A 12,634-nucleotide genomic window follows, 5' to 3' on the forward strand; every position below is an offset into this window, starting at 1 on the left:
CAGACTGCACGAAGCCATGGACCCAGCTTGTCAACAAGGCAATTTGCAAGCTGGTGGTGGCTCCATAATGGAGTGGACTGGGTTTACGAGGAATGGATTGGGTCCTCTGCTCCAACTGAATCGATTATTGACTGGAAATGGTTATGTTCGGCTACTTTGGAGACCATTTGCAGCCATTCATGGACTTCATGTTCCCAGACAGCCATGTCGTGTCACCGTGCCACAGTTGTTCGCGATGGGTCTGAAGAACATTCTGGACGGTTCAAGCGAATGGTTTAGCCACCCACATCGTCCGACATGAATCCCATCGAACATTTATGGGATATAATCGAGAGGTCAGTTCGTGCATAAAATCCCCATCCGGCAACACTTTCGCAATTATGGACAACTACAGAGGCAGCATGGCTCAATATTTCTGCAGGGCACTTCCAACGACATATTTAGTCCATGCCAGGTCGAGTTTCTGCACTACACCGGGCAAAAGGAGACCCGACAAGATACTAGGAGGTATCCCATAACTTTCTTCATCTCAGTGTATTGCAGCTAAAAGAAACCAAACAATTCCATATAATCAATTACTTTTGGTCTTCTTCTGTCACCACCCTGCCTTCACAAACTACTTATTACTCGAAATCGTTGTTCAGCACGTAAGATCGTAATGGCTGAGGTAACTCATCGACCGGGATGTTTCATGGTATAAGCCATGGATGGTTCACTGTCATCGTGTCGGCATTGTCCATGCGTCAGCAACAACATGTCAAATTACTCGTTGTGTGACGCTACAACGCAGTCCTTGCTATGAATTTTTTCGCTTACTTAACACATGAAACTATTTATATACGATGTATCGTCTAGTGTAAATATGTATTGTAAATACTATGTTTAAATTATGTAATATTTAACACTGGCAAGTCAGGGCATATTTAGTTAACGTTGAAGTCAGAGAGATTGTTTTGTCGCGTCTCTGGGCGCGGGAGCGCTCCAGCGAGTAGTAGTAGCAGTAACGCCGTGCTGGGAGTAAGAAGTACAATCGAGTGCTGCTAGCCCTAGCTGTGTTACATCTAACGGCTAGTGTGTGGATCTAACTACGACGGGAAAGTAATGGTCGGAATATCTGGAAGCATTTCCGGGCAAGTTACTATGGATTAATGGGCATAGTGCTGAAGAAACGAGGGCTTAAATGTGAAGCGCATTGTGGGCCCAAGTCACAACAGTAAAAGTCCGATGCCACATTGTGTCGCTGCCGTGGAGTTCCATCGATCCACCGACAACGAGGGAAGTAAGATCTACGTAATTTTTGTAGTATAAAATTGTAGATGGCTTGCCAGTGACTGTGCTTTTCTCTGAAGTTGAACAATTAATAACAAGCACTTTATAATCGAAGTGTTGCAGTTACATTCCAACCGACAATAACACCAAATAGGTTCCTTCCAATCCTTACCTTATTGAACCGAGTGTGTCACGCCATTATCAAGAGAAAATATGTTAATTATCAAATTATTTGCATAGACGGTGAAGAGTAAATTTCAGACTGATTATCGTAGTTAATTGTTGCACTCAATAAGCTTACGCCAACCGTAGTAACTTAATAATGGACTGAAGTAATAAATTTGATTATTAAGATTTATTTTTTAATTGATTTTACAACTTAATTATTTCTTTCGGCAAAATTTTCACTGTCAAAATTTATTTCCAAATTATTTCCATTATTTCATTTACCAATCGTTATTGAATGAAATTACTCACTCAATAACGATCAAGTTATAACGTCTCCTGTTTCCCGCGGAATAATCATTATTTACTTCGGATTCGGATGCCTTATCCCGACGCAGGTCAAAATTCATAATTCACGGTCATTGTCAACTTGTAATTTCGCAAAATCCCGGGAAGCAAAAACAATGGCTCTGAGCACTATGGGACTTAACATCTATGGTCATCAGTCCCCTAGAACTTAGAACTACTTAGACATAACTAACCTAAGGACAGCACACAACACCCAGTCATCACGAGGCAGAGAAAATCCCTGACCCCGCCGAGAATCGAACCCGGGAACCCGGGCGGGGGAAGCGAGAACGCTACCGCACGACCACGAGCTGCGGACTCCCGGGAAGCCGGGGGGTGTTATAGTTGTATGTCTATGCCACGTTTACTCCACGTCACTATCCGTGGCATTTCGAACACCGCTTGTTGCTGCATTCGGTCCCACCTTTTATACAGCGATATCAGTTTCCGTTCTACTGTCTGCCCGAACATGACTTCAAACGGCACCAACAGGTTGCATCCGTCCCTAAAACGTTTTAGCTTCCTAACTAAAATTGATAGAAATATGATTTAAACTAATTAGTACGAAGCTGGTTTAAGTATATCACCTACATGACACGGCCGGCCGGGTGGCCGAGCGGTTCTTGACGTTACAGTCTGGAACCGCGCGACCGCTACGGTCGCAGGTTCGAATCCTGCCTTGGGCATGGATGTGTGTGATGTCCTTAGGTTAGTTAGGTTTAAGTAGTTCTAAGTTATAGGGGACTGATGACCTCAGAAGGTAAGTCTCATAGTGCTCAGAGCCATTTTTTACATGACACAAAAAAATTGTTATATTTAAAAAAAGTATAACCTTTTGCTGTAACTCTGAAAAATACGTTAATAAACAATGTTCAACCGTTATTTCTTTTAGTAGTTAGACATTTCTATAATGCGAGCAGTTCTTATTAGCAATATACCCTAGTTAACTTTGCATTCTCAGATCGCTTCAAACACCTACCCTACAGAAAGAGTAGTGTTTCTTACGTATGTCTATTGAAATAAATACAATTTTCCTTTCATGTATTATTTTGTGAGTTACAGAAATGGACCCTATCTGAAACACGCTGTGTGTTAAGGTTTGTTCCCGTTTCTTTAACTGATGGGCCGTGGAAGAAGACTGCATGTATGCGTGTGTGTAAGCTTTTTATCTTTTTAATTTTAGTTTCGGTATCTTTGCAGGGACTGATAAATATTCTTTGTAGTGTCACCGCCAGACACCACACTTGCTAGGTGGTAGCTTTAAATCGGCCGCGGTCCATTAGTACATGTCGGACCCGCGTGTCGCCACTGTCAATGATCGCAGACCGAGCGCCACCACACGGCAGGTCTCGAGAGACTTACTAGCACTCGACCCAGTTGTACGGACGACGTAGCTAGCGATGCACACTGACGAAGCCTCGCTCATTTGCAGAGCCGATAGTTAGAATAGCCTTCAGCTAAGTCAATGGCTACAACCTAGCAAGGCGCCATTTGCATTACATAGCTTGTATCTAAAGAGTCTCACTTGTATCGTCAAGAGCGATGTACCACAAGGATGAATTAAAGTTAAGTATTCCAGGAGCTACGTACTTTTCTTTATAGCATTCATTACGTATCCTATTTCAGACCTATCTACTAGCCTGCGTGAGTTAACGCGTGCCTTTCGGCTACTTCCGAGTGGCGTGGCTGTCTTGTTACGCCACAACATTCTTAGTTTTCGTCTTACAAGCTGATTCTTCGAATTTTGTAGCAAAGTTTTGGCGTGATATACAGCGTCTCTTTTAGAGTGCCGGAATAATCTCAAGTCTCGTGGGTACCACGTAGTGGAGCGAGATTCCAGTATGATCGGTACAGCATTGTAAAAGACTTCTTTCGTAGGTAAATTGTAGTTTTTTATTATACTATCTGAAAATGGGAGCCACCGACAACTGAATCTATCTGACTGTTCTGCTTCATATGTTGGTATGTTATTATGTCCAGGTTTTTTATAACAAGGATAACTCTAGCTATATTTATTTTAATTAATAGCTAATTAGCAGTCTTTCCATCAAGTCGACATGATGTGAGGAGCTTAGTGGATTTCACTATACTTTTTATCGCATGAAACGTTCTCATACATAACTGTATCATCTGCAAAGAGTCTGAGACTACAGGACGGTGACTACGTGAAAGAGAAGAACAGTTATTTCTTTTAGTAGTTAGATATTTCTATAAGGTGAACAATTCTTATTAGCAATATGCCCTAGTAAATTTGACAGGTAGAAAAATCAGTGAACCAAGCTTATGACAGTACGGTTGCTATGTTGCATTCCCAGATCGCTTCAAACACCATGGCAGTCACCCTATTTAAGCCCTATAGATATGCTGGTCTCTGAGTGTCAGTTCGAAAGGTATTTACTAGATGTAAATGTATGATCTACCAGGAAACGCAACGCATGCAGTATTAGATTTATGCAGAGAACTTTCTCCTTCTTCAGATTCATTCAGTAATTGTAGCAAAGACACTGTATGTCGACAGACCAGAAGGGTTTCCTACAAGGTATTTCTTATTTACAGTTATTTAATACTATTTCTTTCATTTGAAAGGCAGACATTTCGTCGCAAGACCTTTCATACAACCGGCGTCCGTGCCCGTACGTAAGTCACTTGTTGACTCATAGACGATCACTCACGAGACATCCGCATCTGAGGAAGCGTGAAAGAGCATGTGTTGTTGTGGCAATGCTAGAGCTTTGACCGGTGCGGCAAGTCCGCATACTGGGCGCACGTAGTTCGATTGGTTACCTCATGCAGTTTGAAACACAAAAGCACTTTGCTCTCCTCTCTTGACATGGGCAGTACATGGGAGCACAAATGATTCAGACTCCTATCTTGTGTGTTTAATGTGGGCGCATTTGACCAGCAACTTTCAACAGGACGTTGAGATTGCAACAAGCTGCGAACATTCAGGTTGTACTCACATGATTGGAAAAAGTGACAGTGTTGAAGTCAGATAAAAAAGTGTCCTTTCTGCATTGCATTTTACATTTGGGCTCGCCGTGGATTACGTCGTGCATTTGGTCTCGTTTTGTAGATCACCAGAACACGTAGTGATCGGTATCCCTCTCCGAGTTAACAATATGTGAATTCAATTGACTTACAATCAGATTCTCTTACCCACAAGGCTCCGCTAATTCACTGTCTTAGACTTTTCCTTTGTTCACAGATTCTAATACGCATAGCTGTTCGTCTTGTTTGAATATGTAATATCTGTTTCATACAAAACTAGTTCCATTCACTTGCACTGCAGTTTCCACAGGGGCTACGCTCTGCATGTTTGTAGTGCTTGCATTTATTTCCCGTAAAATTTTTTGACAATCCTGGTATGACATCGCTAATGCAGTTCTTCAAGTTATAGGGCAACGTAGATGGCGTCATCATAAGTTATTTCTTTCACCACACAATCTCTATATTTTCAGGCTAAGAGGTGGTGTAGGAACTGATGACAAAAACATTTGTCCTGAACACAGGCCTGTAGAGTGTAAAAAACCCAATTTCAGTACAATTTGAGGTTAGAAATTAATGTTCTAATTTAATAATCAACTTTGTCACTTCCGAGTAACACCCCCGCCCCTCCCCCTTTCGTTGCCCTTTGAGTAGTCTTTGTCATTTGCGAACTGAAACTTTGAAGTTAGATTGCGCTATTAATTCAGCGTCTGTGGGTGTATTTCAGAGCAGAGACCGGATTCATGCTCTTGTATGAACACTCAGGTATAGTTTCAGAAGGAGTAAGCAGAAGAATATGATTTTTATATCACATCATGCAAAAGTATCTATACATTTCTGCACATTAAAGATTTTGAAAGAGATATTGAGTTACAAAACTTAATATTTCCGCTAGCGGTAAGGCTAACGCTTGTTGAGTGCCACTGTTTTTAAGGGAGTAAATATTGATATTACATACTCTAGGTGTGGAACACTTACTGGCAGGTACTGTGTACGGTATAAGCGTAAGTAGCGGGGAAAACTTCATCTACAGGAAACAGTTTCGTTTTACTTATACGGTTAGGATACTATTTCGCAGATGACTTTTAGTTAAGGATATATACACTGATACATTTTAGAACAAAGAATTATAAAGTGTTTTTTGCGCAATGATTGTATAAACTTTCATACGTAGTGTGGAAGGGCAAATGGATTAATTTGAGATGGACATTGTGTCAGAACTGACTCAAAATTGTTGAAGCCAAACATACGTAAACTGTCAGTGGAATACGAAAAGCAACAAGTTGTTAATTGTCATAAATTATAAGAAACTGATTTATTATGAACGTATTTGCTGACAGTGTGTGGCAGTCAAACACATAATGAGTGTCCCTGGTTGGAGCCCGGCTCGTTCAACTGCTCTGTCCATAGTTCATTTCTTGTTGCGGGGTCATATGAAGGGACACCTGTCGAGACTGAAAGGGAACCTTCTGGCAAAATCTGTCGCTACCTATCACAGTTTTTCTGAAAACTCATAAGTTGTTGGACGGATAGGACCGAACTTTCAGTGAGATGTTGTGCCTCCAAAGACGCTAAGAGACGCCACTTTGGATTACTGTTGTGCACGCAAACCCTGTTTATGCTATGCTGATAAATAAAATTACTACCAAAAGTCTCTTCTTGGATTTACGTCACTGTCAAAACACTATCTGCAAATCTGAAATTTTCATGTTTTCAGAAAGGGGGCATTGTATCTCTAAGAGATGATTTTACGAACAAAGCACGCCAGATCACTCTTAGCTAATCATATGCTCGGACGAGTTAGGCCATTTTCAGATCAATAAGTAAAATGACGAAAAAATGTCGCTGTCTATTACACGCACTGTTCAGAAGTGATATGTGAAAAGAGCTATAAGCATATTTATCAGATTACCTTAAGTATCGAGAGGATGATAACTAATTTTTGCCAGCCGCTGTGTCAGAGAGGTTCTAGGCGCTTCAGTCCGGAATCGCGCTGCTGCTACGGTCGCAGGTTCGAATCCTGCCTCGGGCATGGAGGTGTGTGATGTCCTCAGGTTAGTTAGGTTTAAGTAGTTCTACGTTCTAGGGGACTGATGACCTCACATGTTAAGTACCATAGTGCTCAGAGCCATGTGAACCATTTGAACTAATTTTTGGCCAGCTGAGCATTGTGGTAGGTGTCAACAGCAGCTCAGCGATTATACGGGATGTTTCAGCAAGTACTTCGGGAACCGTTTAAGATACCGTAATTCGACAAGAACAGTGGATATCAGGTGCAAGGAACATCAAAGGCACACCCGATTAAGACAGGTGACGAAATCAGCCATTGCTGAACACTGTCCAGAACTAGATCGTGCCAAGAATTATGATGAAACCAAGATTCTAGCACAAACACCCAGATTTTGGGACAGTGTTATAAGGGATTCGATAGACATAAAAGTAAATGACAATTTCATGAACCGCGACATGGGGTACGAGCTAAGCAGTGACTAGGATCCTGCTCTGGAATTGTTAAAGGAGCAACGGGGACAGCTGCAGCACTCCATGAATAGAAGAACTGAAGGCGTGGATATAGAAAATGATTCTCAACAGAGTGCCAGGCTCTCCGGGCCGAAGACGGAACGTACAGGAGCGCGTCCGACGGGCGCGGACCGCAGAGGGAACACCCAGAACCACAGTGGACCCTAAACGGAACGGCGACGCTCCAGAAGATCGCAGTGAGCGGGAGAAGGCCGCAGGGAGAACGCCTAGCAACTCAGACCAACTCCAAACGCACCAGGTTCAAATGGTTCAAACGGCTCTGAGCACTATGGGACTTAACATCTGAGGTCATCAGTCCCCTACAACTTAGAACTACTTAAACCTAACTAACCTAAGGACATGACACACATCCATGCTCGAGACAGGATTCGAACCTGCGCCCGTAGCGGTTGCGCGGCTCCAGACTGAAGCGCCTAGAACCGCTCGGTCACACCGGCCGGCCAAACGCACCAGGATGAAGATGGAACACCCAGGAGCGGTCTGGTGGGCGCGTACCGCAGAGGGAACGCCCAGAACAGCTGCGGATGGAAAACGGAACGGCAGCGCTCCAGCAGATCGGACGTACATCTGCCTGTGTAGGAGTAAGGCCACAGACATAAATACTGGACCGGATTCACTCGAGGAACAGTCTCAGGTCACACCTGATGAAGGTTCCGAACTACGTTACCGAAATATCCTGTAAGAACGACGCTGATATCCAGCAGAACATCCGACAACCCAAGATACCATTAGATCGCCGGGAAAGCCTGAAGAGTTTATCGTAATTCTTTCCACCGAGATGAATTGTTAGAAAGTCTTCACTCGACGTATAGCCCCTTCCCGTAGCTGTGTTAATTACAGAAATATCGGTATCAAATCTGCATTTTTAAACGAAACTATCATTTCTGCTGCTAGTATTGTAGTTATGAAAGGCACGTTTCACTCTTCAAAATCCTGTTGGTAATGTAGAAAAAATTATGAAGTTTAGAACTTAGGATTTATCAGGTCTGAACGTGAATCCAACTGCCACCTTTGAAGAAGATCGTGATTTTACACCAAAAGAAAGAAACGAATCGCGTCGGATAAGAAGGAAGCAGTTTTGCAGCGCCACGATATCGGAATAAAACGTGGCAAAGAAAATGCAGCTTAAATTCTGTCTGTTTCGTTTCCGTGTGTCGAGTGCTAAGTACTTAGAGAAAGTAAATGCCTTTAACAGACCAAGAGAAATTAGATATGCCGCTTCTTTACGGAGAATGCAGAAAGAACGCGAAGAACACAGTTTGGTTGCCCGCACAAAGCTATGCCAACAGACGGTGTCCAACAAGAATGAAAATGCAGCAAATGCGTAAAAAAATGGATCCTTGCACAAAACCATTCGTAACAGAATGTGATGTAAGTCTGCCATCAGAGTGAGTGTCTCCATTTGTACTGGAGTAGCAGGACATGTTGTATTTTGCTGTGTCCAAGCAAAAAACAGAATTCCTAAGAAAAAAAATGGTTCAAATGGCTCTGAGCACTATGGGACTCAACTGCTGTGGTCATAAGTCCCATAGAACTTAGAACTACTTAAACCTAACTAACCTAAGGACATCACACACATCCATGCCCGAGGCAGGATTCGAACCTGCGACCGTAGCGGTCGCACGGTTCCGGACTGCGCGCCTAGAACCGCGAGACAGAATTCCTAAGATGTAGATCTTGAGTGCTTTGCTGTGAGGCTTTAATGGAACTACTAAGAAACAGGGTACGGCTTTCTTTTAAAGAAATATTGAAGTCTGTAATTTAAACGGATACTAGCATTTCTTATAATGCACACTTTCTCAAATTAAACTGAAAAATGTGCGGTGATGTGGTGTGGCGATGCATACGCCTACGGGAATCATACGCAAAGTTACAAATCATTGTTATCAATCAAAATGCAATAAGTGTTTCAATTTCAAAGTAAATGGCAAGTATTTCTGACATTTCATAAGGAAAATTACGTTTTCCCAAACTCAATCATACTCGGCATTGCTCGTCGAGTCGTGATCTTTGACGCCACTGAAATCTTTCCATCCTAACTGTTCGGCCTCTTCACAAGCAACTGAACGGTCCTGGCTCTCACGTCTTCGCTAGTCGGTCATTCGACGTGAAGCTGATGACATAATGTGAATTGACTGTTTATAGTTTCTCAGACGTTTTCAGGATGTTGAGAAAAATTGTGTTTTCATCACGTAATGGAAGTGCAGTGTTAGGAGGTTCTTCCCCATTATTATAAATAAAATATGAACGTTAATTTAGCCATAATTAATGAACATAAATAAGAATTTAAGAGTTTTTGCGCCCAAGACTAAAGGTATGGTCACGATCTTTTATTAGAGCAGCCAGTCATAATACAAGCCAACGGCCTCGCCGCAGTGGTAATGCCGGTTCCCGTCAGATGACCGAAGTTAAGCGCTGTCGGGCTGGGCTAGCACTTGGATGGGTGACCATCCGGCGTGCCGAGCGCTGTTGGCAAGCGGGGTGCACTCAACCGTTGTGAGGCCAGTTGAGGAGCTACATGATTGAGAAATAGCGGCTCCGATATCGTAAGCTGACATACGGCCGGGAGAGCGGTGTGCTGACCACATGCCCCTCCATATCCGCATCCAGTGACGCCTGTGGGCTGAGGATGACACGGCGGCCGGTCAGTACCGTTGGACCTCCACGGCCTGTTCTGCCGGAGTTTAGTTTAGGCATAATACAAGTCAGTTCAGCTGGAGTAGTTTTCCACGGTTGCTATGATAGGATATGTTGTTCTTGTCTCACTACATCTTATGATGTCATAGGTTAGTTACTGTATCTTTGCTCATATGAGATATGAAAGGTTGCAAGATCCCCTCGCTTCTAAACTGATACTGTTATTACTTAGCTTAGCCGCGAGTCCGTAAAGGGTGGTATATGTAACGTACAGTATAACTGGTCAGCATTTCCACCCGGAATTTGAGAGTGTAAGTCGGACGCCCTGGTGGGTCGTGTCGTCGGATTTCCTCCTACCTGTGCGCGGTGCAGCTCTCGTAAATGTCGTCCCGTGCAGGTTCTCCATTGGCGCATTGGATGTCTCTGTCGGTGGAAGCTAATTATCTGGAATTGCTGTCGACCAACTTTGGGTTATCTATTTACTCGAAATTAACATTCAGAATGCCGTAATATCACTTTTATTCCCAATAGATCAATAATGAAACACTCATGTCACAAACTACTCGTAACCGAGAGCATGGCTACCATCGAATAAGACATGAAGAGCTCTTAGACATATGATCGCTTCGTTACCTTGCCAGCCAGCGTGGGAAATTCTCTCCGACTCATGGCCGGCTACGGACACAGCACTTCGTAACTATCGTGAATACGTCAATAAGAGACAATAATTTATAAAAACTGGTAAAAATGTCTTCCTCACCTAAGAGGCACCTTATATATTCTCCCCATTGTTTCTTTCCAAAAATGTGCCTTTTTCGTGAGACAAAATCGCAATTTTGGAAATAACAAAATCGCGGTATTGCAAAATTCTAGGAGTAACCTTTACATTTTGGTCATTTGCTTTCTATTAAGATCTTTAACTTTTCCTTTAACTCAGTATTTCTTTTCTCCTTTTAACTGGACGTAAACAAAATCTTTTTTTAAAATTTTCATTACAAAATTGCTAATCGTTCTGTATCATTGCTGTTCTATGTCACCATATTATTAGAATATTAATTCCCATGCTCTATACTTTCAGATTAAGCACAATATATAAATGAATAATTGAAATAGTGAAAGATTATAAACATTTCCCAAATAACACCAATACAAAATGAATAACCAAGATACAAGACAATTTGTTATATAATTCGTAACGCCTGTCGAAGAATACGTCACCTCAGCACTAAACAAGACGCTCGACTTTCGTATTGGCTCTGTCGCCGTTTTTCAAAAAGTTACCAAAGAGCCTCCTTTCCTTCATTCAAACAGACCACTACATGCATTGATGATAAACTATATCTTCAGCAAACTTAGAGACACAGCAAATTTATATGTCCTATTTTACAGCACCAGGCCGTCCACTACACCACTGAACACCCATGGCTCAAGACAATTTTATTTATTTCTTTTTTCGTACGCCACTGACCACAGTTTCTTTCGAACCACTATTCATTGTAATCCTGAAGTTAGGGTTCTTCGGTTCGCTGGTTCCGCTGGGATCCGGAAGCAACAGCCATTATCAGTTCTTCCCTTTTAATTGATATTGCTTTGCATAGGTTTCCCAGTTTCCTAGGTCAGCTTACAAGGGCGTCCACATTATGCCTCATCATTCATCAGTTACATTACAATGGTACATGAAACAGAAAAAGACTACTTTAGACAGAAGAATACAATAATATTTTACAACAGTTCCTGGGGAATCAAATAACAAAGCTATAAAGCAATAATAATACTAAGATTTATGTACCACATTTCATTACAGTTCATCCTGCTACACACCACTGTGTCAGTATGTAAGCGTTCGTTTGCAAACAAAGTCGTAGGCACACCCTCATGACGTCACTTGCAACGGTACTTTATCGTTCTCGTCAATACGGTACCAGAACGTGTAAGTTCTATCGCTGTAAAGACGGAAGATCCGCTATTCGGAATGTCAGAACTGTGCAGTAAGTAGCGGCAGGAACACCACCACAAAATCACGCAGCACTAACACTCCAAACCATCGACTCTCGGAGAGAGATTTTAACCGTGTTCAACCCAATGGTAAAGTATCGAACTATTTTTCTCCGAATCATACAGTTTGGGGGGAAAAGCAGTGAGAATAATTACTTTTGGAAACCTTTTATCAGACAGAGCAAGTTATAACAATAAACTGTTTCGCTTAATAAAACTGCCGCCAGCCCAAATCGGGCACAGTGTCTACACAAAAAGATGAAGTCAATTTTCGACACTGAATAAATAACTACTTCCATTTACTACGGTCACTTGGCAATAAGTACTATTAATCCCACTTTCTGTTACTTATGGAATTTATCGCTACGCTTCAGTAATTATTTAAAGAAGACACACATATGTTTCAACAATGACACAAAAAAATATTAAACTTATATGTATCATTCATATGACCAAAACTATTATTTAACACGACTAAATTTCATTTCTTTAGGACTGTTATTTGTTAACATTTTACTTAACACCAATATTTGTCTGGCTTTCTTTGACATGGAGAAGCAACACGAACAATTACTGTTAAGATTGTTGCAGTTAAACAATTATGTTACTTTACTTTCATAAATACTATTGAAAACCTATCCTCATGGTCACGCAAAGCGGTGGCCCTTAAACTGATACGTGCATACTTTAGTAT

The 12,634-nt window shown here is 41.9% G+C and overlaps 1 pseudogene; it reads left to right on the forward strand.

Moving 5' to 3' along the window:
- The first annotated feature begins 9,665 nt into the window (after positions 1-9,665).
- Positions 9,666-9,783, forward strand: LOC126250244 (5S ribosomal RNA; annotated as a pseudogene).
- The last annotated feature ends 2,851 nt before the right edge of the window (positions 9,784-12,634 follow it).

The sequence above is a fragment of the Schistocerca nitens genome, chromosome 3 (assembly GCF_023898315.1).
Source record: "Schistocerca nitens isolate TAMUIC-IGC-003100 chromosome 3, iqSchNite1.1, whole genome shotgun sequence".
NCBI classification, from domain to species: domain Eukaryota; kingdom Metazoa; phylum Arthropoda; class Insecta; order Orthoptera; family Acrididae; genus Schistocerca; species Schistocerca nitens.